General features: G+C 34.0%; 1 protein-coding gene across 2 annotated transcripts in view; it reads left to right on the top strand.

Moving 5' to 3' along the window:
• Nucleotides 1-3,908: 3,908 nt before the first annotated feature.
• LOC111044174 (sodium-independent sulfate anion transporter) overlaps nt 3,909-14,743 on the top strand; it is a 53,291-nt gene continuing 42,456 nt past the window's right edge. Inside the window, exon 1 of one of the 2 annotated variants that reach the window (XM_039435013.1) lies at nt 3,909-4,122. The gene's annotated coding sequence lies outside the window, so the exon portion shown is untranslated. Of the gene's footprint in view, nt 4,123-12,166; nt 12,315-14,743 lie in introns of those variants that run through there. The other variant, XM_039435014.1, reaches the window with a different exon arrangement.

Genomic DNA, 14,743 nt, shown 5'->3' with positions numbered 1-14,743 from the left:
TTCATAATGAATTTCCATAATTTAGATGGAATATTTTGTTAATTTATTATCAATTCTACATTGTTAAAAGACGATCTGGCAACAGAGAAAAGCGAGAGAGAGATAGCGCTGTCTGCTTTGTTGAATGATAGACAAGGATAGACCATTGCTAATCAAACACTGCCATTATAACGTGGACCTCACTATAGAATGATATTCACTTTAAACTGTCAGTCAGTATCCATATAATACTTTTCAATGAACCAGTTCATACAATAATTGTCAGTATTCCTGATGAATGACATAATTGCTTTCCACTCAACCGATACTGCCAACTTGAAGTGAATCTCGGCACAGGGCAATTTTTCAAGCTGTCAAAACTCTTATTGATTGGTTACGCGAAATCAATGATATTATATTTTATGAACGATTAGAGACCATGACTTCGGCACATATTATACTGTATTCAATAATAATTGATACGGCCTTGTGTCAACAATACGACGACTTATTGAGAGAACATCTACAACTTTAGGAGTTCTCGTGTGTTATTCACACATGAGGGAAAAGGGAAAATTTGAGGGAACTTTATGTTCTGAATTTTTGATGATAGAGTTGCAGATTATTCGTTGAAAAAGACCACGGTAGCAGATACGGAAAAGAAGAAGAAGGAGAAGATGAGGAGAAGAAGAAGAAGGAGAAGAAGATGGAGAAGAAGAAGAAGAAAAATCTGGTGTGGCGCACTCACACAACTTTCCTTGCCGTTATGAAAATTGATCAACTGACGCTAGTGTTCCCGCGCATATCAAATCTACTATTCTAAGATCTGAGACAGCTGGTGACAAGACGATAGCGCTGCAGACACACGAAGTCTGCTATCTCTTCATAGTGAATGATTTAATAGAATCAACAGTTGCCAACAGTTTGCAATTAAATGATCTTATTTTCTCGCATTTCGAGCTTATTTTCAATTTTTGGTGAAAATGTTACTGAACATAAATTGTAGAGATATTCATGCTGAATCTTTTCCACTAATTTTTTTTGTTTGAATTGTATCTGAAGCCTGATAATTGAGAATCTAAAATCAAACTTTGCATAGATGGGGCGGTGCTCCTGAATTTTTTACAGATATGGGATTTGTGGCAGTCGATAGAGCTTATCAATGACTTTTTTAGGTATGAATTTGATCAAAATCGTTGGAGCCGTTTTCGATAAAATCGCGAAAAACCCTGTTTTTGACAACATTTTCGCCATTTTAGCCGCCATCTTGAATTGCATTTGATCGAAATTGTTCGTGTCGGATCCTTATAGTGTAAGGACCTCAAGTTCCAAATTTCAAGTCATTCCATTAATTGGGAGATGAGATATCTTGTACACAGACGCACATTCACTCATACACATACACACACACACACACACCACACACACACACACACACCACACACACACACACAACACACACACACACACACCACACACACACACACACACACACACACACACACACACACACACACACATTTCTGAGTTGCTTACCTAACTCGCAATGTCTATCTGTAGCAATTCAAATTTATAGCTGGTAAATGTAGTTGGTAACCCTATCAATATAATCTTTTGTGAGTAAAATAGGTTAGATTAACGGATTCATTGTTATAAACTTTGGTAACGATTAAATATTACTCATTACATCAAAAATACAATACTCACATTAACTTCCTGATCCATTGAAGAGCCACTAGATACCGGAAATATTCGTAGAACTATAAAATTCACGAGAGCGGCGATATAAAGGTCAGTTGCACTTGAAATTCGCGACGCGACTGTTCAAATCAAAGGCAGAGGTGACCGTCAAAATTTGACAAGTTATGACAAGCGACGTGCTTACCTGACGGCCGGCAGACGGTTCATGGCTGCCGCGTGCCGTTCACCGGTTGCCATGGTAACGGCGCTTGGCGGCACATTTGAAAATTTCAAAATTACAGCCGACTGAGTTTCTGTAGATTTCTGTAGACAGTTATATTGTTGAGCATTGTTGAATGAAGAAGGAAAAGAAGAAGAAGAAGAAGAAGAAGAAGAAGAAGAAGAAGATGAAGAAGAAGAATGAAATTCATATGAGAAAAATAGTACAGATGAAGAGAAAGTATGACTAACAACAGGATAAAAATATGAGAGACGAATATAGGAAAACTGTATCAGATGGATGGGATGTGTAAGACAATGGCCCATATGAATAAAACCAGAGCAAATGCTCATGAGCAAGAGCATGGAGCATAAGGTTTTGCTCATGAGCAAAAGGTAGAAGCAAAAGCATTTGCTCATTTTTATATGAATAAGCTTTACCTTATACTCTTACCTTATGCTCCTGAACTCTGGAGCAAATGCTCACGTATTTTAGAGATTTTTCATCAGCTGATTCGCTTTTGTAGCCTTGGTTTGTTTTTATAGCTCACGGAAGCGCTAAATATGCAAGTAGGGTGCACCGCTTGTGTTTGCGTCGTCTGCTCTGTTTTCTATTTATGAATAGAGTTTTAGGTTAGTTGAGTTTAGAATTTTGAAATAATAGCGTGAAAAAATGTCATCTCTATAATAATCTTCAGCATATTCTTATAATATCAATAGCCTTCTTGTAATCGTACACACTCTCATCTTCTTAAATGCCTATCTCCTATTTTATTTATTTATTTACTCATTCAGAATTACACACTTACAGAAAAGTACCACAGGCTTATAAGCCCAAAACGGTTCCAATTCTAATTTATACAACAGTCCAAATGTAGCTAGGTTATGTGTCACTTAACATTCATCAATTACACACTCAATTTACAATTCAAAACACACAAAAATCATTTTTAAATTAAAAATACTTCTAAATCAAATTAAATCAATCACAATTAATAGAAAATTCCAAACTTTTAAAAAACTATAAAATTTTGAGACCGAAAAGACAAACACACTGATGGCTATCTTTATAACAGGTAGTCTATCTTTTTTGATGGCTATCTTTTGTATTTATTCTTTTGTAGGAATAATGGTGATATATCATGGTTGAATCTAATAAGAGTTTTATAGTTCTCAACTATTGGTTGTGATCGTATCTGGTATAGTTTCCTCTTCCTCATACGGATTAGTTGAGCCATTTTATTATGAGCAAAAGGTGATAAGCTGCTCTAGACTAGACTCACTTTTTTTGAAGCATTTGCTTCAAAAGTTGAGCAAATGCTCTAGTTTATTCATACAATTTTGAGCAAAAGCTTTTACTTTCGAGCAAATGCTCGAACTATTTTTTTGATGAGCATGAGCAAAAGGTTTTGCTCACGTTTATTCATAAAAAATGAAGCAAATGCTCCATATTTTAGAAGTATAAGCAAATGCTCAACTTTATCATATGGCCCAATGAATGTGAAAGAGGTTGAGAAAATAAGAGGTAGGGCTGTATTAAATAGGATCCAATTACTCTAGTGTAGATTTCTTTATACTACCTACATTATAATCATACTGTTGCCCATGCACAGGGCTTAATTATAAAGAGCTCTACTTGAGTTCAAATCTTTGTTCGTCAATAATAACACTGATAAGTATATAAGAGTATATATGTATAGGGATATAGGGATATAGGATGATGGAGAGGAAGAGGAGGAGGAGGAGGAGGAGAGGAGGAGGAGGAGGAGGAGGAGGAGGAGGAGGAGGAGGAGGAGATCGATGACGAGGAGAAGGAAGAGAAAGAAGAGGAAGAGGAGGAGATGATGATGAGGAAACTGTGAAGAAAATGGATCAGAGATATCGTTTCAAAAAACCATGAAGTGAAAAAAATGAGAATTTGAAATAAGTTTTTCAAGTTCTCCAATCAAGGGAAAAGGGAATTTCCGAGGGAATATCTCCCCGCGACCGCGACCACTGTAGAGATAAAGAATGAAGACTGTTTTTAAGGCGGGATTGCATTTGAAGTGGTCTAGTATTGGGCCTTTTCTTCAATTAATTAGACAGCCGATTCCGAACCAGTTAGTCACAGTTCGCGGTTGAGTTCGCTGCAGTTAGTAGTTATCAAACTCACTGTTCAAGTGCGAAACGTCTTCACAATCTTTCCATCGCCCAAGGAATAATTATCTAGTGTTTTATGTGAATTTTATCGAGGAACACTACAAGGTAATAGAATTATCAATTATATCAATATTATAGTAAAATGTCAATATTCAGTTTCAACTGTCAATACACTACTATTAGTTCCCATTCCATTAACAATTACATTCATTATTTGATTAATTTTTGTTGGTGTGCCATTTTTGATATTATTTACATATATCCTACTTCAAGAGAACCCGAGTTCGAATCTTGATCGGGGCAAACGTTTTTGACCACAGCACACTCACATAGATACGGCCACCCCGTCTTTCGGAGGAGACGATAACCGTCGGTCCCGACTATCTAAAAAGTAGTCATCTATCATCATCATCCCTCTCACTCATTACCCACGCACAAGAGCTTATGTGGGCATCACCCTCAGTAATATTAATACTACTATATCATTTTTATTGTATGGAACCATTAGTATAGCATACGTTTTTATGTGTCATTGAATAAGATAAATTGGGACCAGTGGTTCTCCAGTATATAATGAAGCTATCTTGTAGCCCTGAAATGAATGAGAAAATATACTGTTTTAATATTTCAGGAAGAGTTTTGAAAACAAATATACACATTTTTTAAAAACACTTCACTCACTTGGGCTACTTTTTAACAAATTGATAAAAACCTTGAAGTACCCTTTATTTTTCAAAAACTTTAAAAGTAGATTAAAGTAAACTTAAAATTTTAAAGTTTTAAGAAAATTAAGGGTACTTCAAGATTTTTATATTGTTTTTATTAATACACATTTTTGTACATTGATCACTACAATTACAATTTTGCTGGGAGGTTGATCTTCTCTCAAACATTAAATTTTCTCTGTTGTATATCCATACTTTTTCACTGTTAAAATTAAACTTGAATTTTAAAAAACACTTTTTTCACTTCAAAAGTGTTTTTTTTATTCAAGTTTAATTAACTTTTCGCTTGCGATTGAGTGATGAGAATGATGATGATGCTGATGATTCCAATGAGAAACGAGTCTCTTCAAATTGTATCTTTACTAGTTTTTGAATATGATTCATGAGCATAGTGTTCAATAAATGTTCAACAAATAGTGAGTAGGTTTTTGATATTGTATTCAAATTTTTTAAATAAGTGCAATATTTCTAAAGTTTTTAATTTATTGTGATTCATTTAGAGTATAAAATCAACCTTCAAAATTCAAAATTTTAAATCATCATTTCTGGACAGAAAATCAAGTGACGAAGCAATGTGTGATTATATAACCTTATCTTTTGGACAACATTAACATTTTATCAAAATTTCTGGAGAGAAATAGTACAGGCTTAGCCTAGTTTTTCCTCCAATGTCATAATTGTATTATGATTATAGTATTTAATACAATAAATAAAAAAAATAAAAATAGTCAATCTTCCATGAAACTCTTATATTACTTTTTATTCTCTGTTTCTCCATGTAATTACCTCCTCTTTAGTCAGTCTTCTTCTACCTCACTCTTCTTTCTTATTCACCTCCTATTCCTCAGTCCTCTCTCTCATCTTTTCCCATTTTGTTCTTGTTCTTGAATCCAATAGTCACTATAAGAAAGCTTGATTAGCATCACTGTTTGAATTTTTTTGTCGTGAATCCTATTATATTAAGCGAGCAATTCCTGTATTTTTATATATTTATATCTGGTTATTTACGTTCAACGGATCTCGAAAACGGCTCTAACGATTTTCACGAAATTTAAAACATAGTAGGTTTATGATATAAAAATTCGATTGCACTAGGTCTCATCCTTGAGAAAACTCGCTGAACAACATTAAAAAGATAATTCATCCTTGGCTGAAACAGCTGTGGATAGTAAAAAAGTGAGTGAGCGAGTGAGTATGTGAAAAATCGAAATATCGGATCTTCGAAATTCATAAGGTGACATAATTATAGCCAGCTGTGGAATATAAACACGATCATTTTTGAGAATAATTGTGTTCTGTTTATCAATAAATAAAAATAAGGAGCAAAGTTCGGTGCCCCGATATTTGGAGTGAATACAGCAGTTTCTCATGACTGTTCAGACTCCAGAGTAATAATTGTTCGATTGATTGATTGAGTACTAGTAATAAGAGATATCTAAGCAACAGTACCTCAATTTTAGAGAATCAAGTTGCAATTCTCATTTTCATGAAGTGAAGATGACATCCACTTCATCACATTCCCTTTCTGATAGCAACCAGATCTTGAGGAGCTGAGATTTCGACTAACTGAGACGCTCTCATCCGACTTATTCGTGGTCAACTGAAAACGTGATGAAGTGAATGTCAACTCATAAATGAATCTCAGTAACGATCTAAGACAAGAGAGCTCTAGTTGTATTGCAACCAATAACATGAACCAGTCGGGGCGATTACAGTTTGGCTAAATCGAGTTCCAATTGTTTACGAGAATCTTCAATTTCAATTTTCAATTTATTGGAAAAAAAAGATACATTGTAGTGAATGTAGCTAATCAGTGTGGATGCGACAGGCACACTGCCCAAAACCGCACTCCTCACAAAATAATAAGAAAACAAAAACAACTTATACAGAAATATCTTATAGAGGATGAAGCTCTAGAATCTCGAAAAAAATTCAAAATATTTCAATATCTAACTCTATTGGAAAAGGCTTGTATCAGACCAGAGATTACAGAAATAATCTATTTTAATAAAATGTTTCTCAAAACATTTTCTTATGATCAGACCAAATATTTTTAGAAGAGAATTCAACATGTAATAATATTCATGAAATCCAGTTTGTTGACATTTCTTGAACCCATATTATAGACTATTAGTAGGCCTGTATTCGTGATGAAAATTCCTGACACCCATTTTCTTGATTAAGGTCATGTCCCAATATTGAAATCACCTTCTCCTTCTCAAACCAAGTCGAAATTACATCCATTTTTGTTCAAAACTTTATTATGAATAAATTCCCTTGCCAAAAGCAATGTCACCCAGTGCTCCATAAGAACAGTGACACAGATTTGATCTTCTTATTGAAATTCCTCCATGCTTGGACACGTCTATGGACCCATCATTAATGAGTTTTTTAGCGGACGATAAAATTTTATTCGCGAATATAATTTAAAGTGACTTGATCCTAAAATACAGAAAAATGTTTGAGATATAATATAATCCATATATCTACTATAGGCCCACTTTATTATCTGAATAATAAAATTATATTATCTCTGCCAAATATGAGCCTAGAACCAGAATGTAAGTTGCCTATATTCTCCGAAGATCTCGTATCCAGAAGGTTTTACTATGTTGAGATCATCGTAAAATACAGCTTTTTCCGATTTGAATATTTCATTATTCATTGAGTAATTTGCAAAACAGTGCCATAAAATTCCAAGGTAATCAAGCAAGGTCAAATATGGGGGATAATGAATGATTACAGGTTTTCAATGAGATTGTTTTCTTGGCTTATATGAGGTGTTGATGTATTAAAGAATGTTATGGTTGATTCTTGATTCATCGAGAAACATCGAGAATGTTAGAAAAACAAGCAAGTAAGAAAATTTTCCATGCTTGATATGATATTTGTTCTAGTATCTGTAGTAAGTCCTTGAGATATGTTCCAAAAAGACTGTGTGATGTTTCCCAGTCCTCAAGAGTACTTGAAAAGTTCACTTTAATGACACAAAGTAAAGAGAAGAATTTCCAAGTTCATAACACGCTGTATAGTGGAATTTCAGAGTTGAAGTTGAAAATAAAATGATAAAGTAATATGATAATAGGCTATCACATTTTATATCATAATCAACTTTAAAAAATTTCATGAAAAACAGAAACTAAAGAATTTACTCCAAATTTTATAGGCTGGGTACTTTAACAAGATATTTGGTAAAATTAATACTGTAGGCCTACTAGGCTACTACCTACTAGACAGATTCAAAGCGTTACGTATGTGTTCTAAGAGAGGGGAAAATCTTGCAGAATAATACTGTCTATAAACAAGAAAGATTAAGAGATATTTTATACATAATGTGGAAATTGAAATAAATGATAATTGTCCATGAATTATAGAAGAGAATGGAACATAGACGACACCTGACAATCTATAAATCTGTCTGAAAACAATCTTGTAGGCTACCATGATACTGAAAAACTAGGTTGTTTTTTACTTTCCTTGCCCTATTACCATAGGTAAGGAAAGTATTGCTTTCCGAAAAAAATTAAGGTACCCAAATTTCTACATTTCTATACGTTTCAAGGTCCCCTGAGTCCGAAAAAGTGGTTTTTGGGTATTGGTCTGTATGTGTGGGTGTGTGTGTGTGTGTGTGTGTGTGTGTGTGTGTGGTGTGTGTGTGTGTGGTGTGTGTGTGTGTATAAGGAGTTTATGTGCGTCTGTGTACACGATATCTCATCTCCCAATTAACGGAATGACTTGAAATTTGGAAGTTAAGGTCCTTACAATATAAGGATCCGACACGAACAATTTCGATCAAATGCAATTTAAGATGGCGGCTAAAATGGCGAAAATGTTGTCAAAAACAGGGTTTTTTGCGATTTTCTCGAAAACGGCTCCAACGATTCTGATTAAATACCTGGAATAGTCATTGATAAGCTCTATCAATTGCCACAAGTCCCATATCTGTAAAAATTTCAGGAGCTCCGCCCCATCTATGCAAAGTTGGATTTCAGATTCCCAATTATCAGGCTTCAGATACAATTTAAACGAAACAATTCGAGTGGAGAAGATTGAGCATAAAAATCTCTACAATTAATGTTGAGTAACATTTTAACCTAAAATTGAAATTAAGCTCGAAATTCGAGAAAATGTGATTATCCTGTTGGCAACTGTTGATTCTATTAAATCATTCACTATGAAGAGATATCAGACCTTTTATGTCTCCAGCGTTATTGTCCTGTCACCAGCTGGCTTAGATCTTTGTTCATAAGTAGACTTGTGATGCGCGTGAACTCTAGCGTCAGGTGATCAATTCTAATAACGGCAAGGAAAGTTGTGCGAGTGCGCCACACCAGATTTTTATCATAGGCTAAATGAGAGACTATGTTGTTAATCATAAGTTTGAAAAAGAGCATTCAATAGTATAGTCATTTATCAGCTAAGGGCTGTACGCACAGTCTAAATTCAATGCTGATTTATTATAATATGTCAAGTTTTGAGTTAGAATCACTAGCTAATTCAGTTCAATTTTAACTTCGACTTTGCATAACTCCTACGAATACTAGCTTTTGATGCATTCTCTCATAAAACTGCTTCATAATCGCATGAACCGTAGCTCATTCACTCAAGCATTTATTTAGTTCCATGATTGAGTAAATGAGAAATGTGTCAAATGGAATACAAAATTGAATAAATAGCCTAAACTTCAACAAAATCAAAAACAATATTGTGGAACCGATTTGGGCAAGTCGCTAAGCAATTAATGGTCAGTTTTCAAAACTGATATGCAATGGGAAAAACTGAGACTTATCAATGAAGAACTCAATTGAAATCCTAAAACCAAAGCATGACTAAATTACTACTATTTCTCTACTTCATAAGGTTACTATCTTATCCACTATTATTATTCACTATTCTACTAAACTGTCCAAAATAGCCGACTACAAATCTAGTTATCTTGACGAGCATGAAATCGATTTACTGCTGGCTTAAACATTAAAAAAAAACAGAGTTGACCTTACTTTAAACTGCAACAGAATTGTGCATCTCTGTCATCTAATCGGCTTGAGATCCATGCTAAATTGACAATGAAGCCATGTCAACCAACATTATCAAAAATCATCCCAAAAAGCCGTGAAATCTTCTCATAATAGGCTATTTGGTTCTATTTTGAAAATAGTTTTATTGAAACAAAAGAAGTATTTCAGACCAAAACTATGTATGAAATCATCTCTTAATACTTGGTTCTATTTTGACGACAGTTCTATTGAAACAAAAACAAGTAAGTTACAGCAAAATATTCAGGATGACTACTTATGTAATAAATATAATGATAGCGTGAAAAATCATTCTATAATATTATGTTAAAGTTTAAAAGTTCAATATCGGGGAGTACAAAAGCATGTAAAATTTATTACGAAAGAAATTATAATATATTTATAGTTCATACAGAAAGGTTCTATCTAATCACAGTGGATTGAGATTAATTCCCAGAGGAATGCAAAAATTTCTCTCACAAAAGCATGTTAAATTTTAATCCTGATTAATTTCACGTAGTCAAATCAGAGAAGACTATTTCATAAAGATAGCTTATCTGATTGGTTCTACTGGAATTAATCAGGATTAAAATTTAACCGGCTTTTGTACAACCGGCACTAAGTACCTGATTGAATGATTACAAAAGTTCAACAGCTGAGTCATAATTTTATCTCAGTCCCACACACATGCACTCGCTCACTCACTTCCATCATCAACAGACGACGAAATTATCAGCTGTTTACCGGAAAAAACACTAAATCCATCTTGCTTCTTCTTTTATATCTTTGTTTTCTTACTTCTCTTCTTTTATTTCTTGCTCCCCTTTGCCTTCTCTTCGTCCTGTTTTTACCTCATCCTTCTTCTACTTATCTTTCTTCTCCTTATACGTCTTCTTGTCTCACTTCTTCATCAACTCTAACTCAAATATTTTCCCTTTATTCAAATTATTTCATAATCACATCCATCCAATTGTATTTCTATTTCTTTCCATCCATATTCATATTAAAATTCTTCATTCTTCTTATTCTTCCTCTTCTTCTTCTTCTTCTTCATCTTCTCCTGCCTTCTTCATCACCTCCACCTGTCACTTCTTTTTCTTCTTCTTCTTCTTCTTCTCCTTATTCTTCTTCGTCTTTTTCTTCTTATTTCTCTTCTTCTCCTTCTTCTTTTTAAATTCTTGCCTTTTCGTATTCTTTTAATGTTAATACAACCCCATCTTCCTCTGCCATCTGCTAAGTATTTTCCTTTCATCTCTCTCCATTCCCTCTCTCCTTACCTCCATCTTCAATTCATGTAGATGCATAACAATATAATTATCTATAGTTATTATATTACAAATTGCTTTTTCATATTATAAACAGCTCAATAATTATCTTCTTAATTTATATTATGTAAATTCATCCATAATTTTGCTGTATTGTAAGCTATTGTATATAAGTGTATAAGCCAGTATATATTGTAATCTACATAAATAAAGTACTCAATCAATCAATCAATCCTGCCTTCTCCTTCTCCTTCTTCTTCTTCTTCTTCTTCTTCTTCTTCTTCTTCTTCTTCTCCTCCTCCTCCTCCTCCTCCTCCTCCTCCTCCTGCCTTCTTCCTCTTCTTCTTCACCTCCTTCTGTCTTCTTCTTCTTCATCTTCTTCACCTCCTCCTGTCTTCTTCTTTTTCTTTTCCACCTCCTACTGTCTGCTTCTTCTTCTCCTCCTCCTCCTCCTCTCCTCCTCCTACTGCCTTCTTCTTCTTATTTTTCTCCTTCTTCTTCTTTGTTCGAATAGATCAGCTATTTCTTCCTCTACTTATAATAAATAGGCCTACAATAATATTATTCTCATATCTGTGGTTCTTTTTCTAAAATCATCAAGTTTTTTTTAATTTCATTCTCCCCCTCCACTTTGTTCATTTCTTTGGTTTCTGAATTTTCACGTGTTTTACGAATTTTGCCCTTCTCCTTCCACCTACTAGTTTTTCACTAGTCATCTTATCTTTTGTCTCCTTCTCTTTCTCCAAACCATAACCTTCCCTCATAACATTTATGTTTGATTGATCCTCGTGCCAAAAAGAACTGGATCTACAGCATCTGTTCTTTGCTACTTCCTCCTCTGTTTCTTTTCCTCTCTCTCCTTTCTCCACACTTCTCCTATTCCCAGTCCTTTTTCTTCCTTATTCTGCTACACCATCAACCTTCTCTCTCATACACGCAAGTCTCATCCAGTAAAATACAATCTCACGCACATTCCAGTTCAGAGTTTGCCGGAGTTAAGACTAGTGACGTTTTCTTCATCTTCTGACAACAAGTTATTATTAATTTCTCACGTGGACTGATCAGTTTCGCACATGCTTTTGACGAGGAAAACTTACCGCAACATCGCATTAATCTTCTGCACAAAGACTCCACTTATCTGCAAGTTTATCTGCAAGTTTACAGTGTCATTCGTAGTTGTTGCTGAGAACTAGAAGGAACAACATTAGGGAAATCATTTCATTCTTGAATCTGTGTTCAATTGTTCATCTACATTGATCATTTCTGAAGTGTTGATAGCCTCTGTCGTCACAGTAAGTAATAGTCTCAATAGTATAATGTTTACAAATCTGTTGATATCATGTTTACGATATTATTCCAATTTAGAATGAATATTCAAACATTATTTCATAATTTTCAACATTAGGAACATTATTTCAGTCTTGAAGCTTCATTTGTTCATTACATCGATTGTTTCTGAAGTGTTGATAGTCTCTCTGTCGTCTCAGTAAGTAATAGTCTCAATAGTATAATGTTTACAAATCTGTTGATATCATGTTTACGAAATTATTCAAATATAGAATGAAGATTCTCTACGAAATTATCTTGATTGACCGAGCGAAGTGAAGTCTAAGATTCAAGTCGACGGTTTGGCATTTCTCTTTATGTCCATATGTTTTCATGTTATATGTTCCGCATTTACGGCGAAACGCGGTTATAGATTTTCATCAAATTTGACAGGTATGTTACTTTTTAAATTGCGCGTCGACGTATATACAAGGTTTTTGGAAATTTTGCATTTCAAGGATACTATAAAAGGAAAAGAAGCCTCCTTCATACGCCAATATTAGAGTGAAAATCAGACTATAGAATTATTCATCATAAATCAGCTGTCGAGTGGATTATAAATTGCATGCGATTCAATATCTCAATGTAACTTAGTGAGAAAAACAGCTGTTGTGTGGACTATTAATTGCATGCAGTGAGGCATGCAATTTATTGATAACTTGAAGTAGCATAGTATTTTCTCCCGACTTTTCTCTGCTTTCAACTCGGTAAGCTTTTGATGATAGTAGCATAGCTGTTTACATCGAAATATTTGCATTGTCGATACAACAACCCAAACAGTCATTAATCGTTTATACACCGATATCTCGCCGACACGACAGGACAGGACAGAATTTACTCTGGTGGACAGTATTAGAGGAGACTGTGATTAATAACTGCGCGAGGTCTACTGTTCACAGAACTAATAGTATCAATTTATATTTTATACATTGTGATAATTGAATTTATCCATCGATTACAACTCTTCCATTGCATTGAAAATCATAGTTTAGACTCCAGGTTCTTGTAACTCAAAAAATGGACAATCTGGAAGTATCAATAAAAAACGTTGAAAAAGTGTATGAATTCAGGGCTACTTTCTGGTATTTATAAAATAGAATAAATTTAATTATAGTACCCTTTGAAATTAATGAAATAATAGAATAAGAATGGTGTGATCACCGAAACTAGTAGTTATAATTTGTATTCTCATTATATTATTTTATTAATTTCAAAGGTTACTATAATTCTATTTTATGAATTGATAAAAGTGTTTCATTCCTGATTAATTTGAAAATAATAAGTTTTCAAGCTGGAAGACTATTCATTTTCATAGAAACTATGAGTCCTATTTTAGTGACATAACTCAAATTCAAGGCAATTCCTTAATCAAGGTCAAGAAAACATTTTTCATGACCAAAATATTCGATTAAGTAAGCTGATGTCATTCTTGGAGATATCGCTACACATAATAAGTTGTCAGCTAACATGTCATGTCAATTTATTATTGAACTATCTTCTAAATTTTATAGCGGTTGTCAATCAAATTCGAAAAAAATTGATAACGAAATTTCCGTGAAGCGATTTTGATAAGAGATTATCGCGTTGAAAGGTTGCCTACATTGATGGGTTCACAAGGAAAGTTTCAAGTGGAACTCAAGGACAGAGGGTGGATAATTTATTAATAATAGTCAACTCTTAAGCCGTGTCCACACTGAGCACAAACATGTTTGTTGAGGAGCTCAGGGACAAACATTTCAAAACGTTTGGACAATCATTGTTTGTCAAACAAAAAATTACTGTTTTTTTCAAACATTTTCAGTGTTTGCTGTAAAACATAAAACCTGTTCTCCCCACTTACAAATATTTTGTTTGGTGACGCGTCCACACTGGCCACGGGCAAACATTGTTTGTCAAACATAATAAAATTCGCCAAAACATTTTCAGCAAACAAGTTTGTCAAACATTTGTTTAGTGTGGACATGGCTTTATATAGAGTTAGAGTAATCAATGAGATAAGTAAATAATGATTGATGAACTTGTAATATCACAAAATTTATCGAATTTGTAGCGTTAAGAGCAGAATGTTCAAAATATATCAATTCGATTCTCCATTTCCAAAGAAGATTCACTTTATGAAACAAAACAAAATACAATAATTGATGGACAATTTCAATTAATTGAATATCATAAAACTTAGTTCTTGAGTCTTGAACAATTCATTGTGGAATGAGAGAAATGTGGGTTGTCGCTTTGGTAGTGAAAACCACGCCTTCTTGGCTCTCATTGGTCAGAAGCTCTCAGCGCTTGGCCAATCGTATTCTTTCACGGTTGGTTTAGTCATTGAGCTAGTTCTGTTACGGATTGAGATAGAACGATACAAATCATAATTCTATCTTGACGGCTTATTTGAAAA

The sequence above is a fragment of the Nilaparvata lugens genome, chromosome 8 (genome assembly GCF_014356525.2).
Source record: "Nilaparvata lugens isolate BPH chromosome 8, ASM1435652v1, whole genome shotgun sequence".
Taxonomy (NCBI): domain Eukaryota; kingdom Metazoa; phylum Arthropoda; class Insecta; order Hemiptera; family Delphacidae; genus Nilaparvata; species Nilaparvata lugens.
The sequence above is the reverse complement of the archived record's forward strand: the minus strand, read 5'-3'. Positions and strand labels throughout refer to the sequence as shown.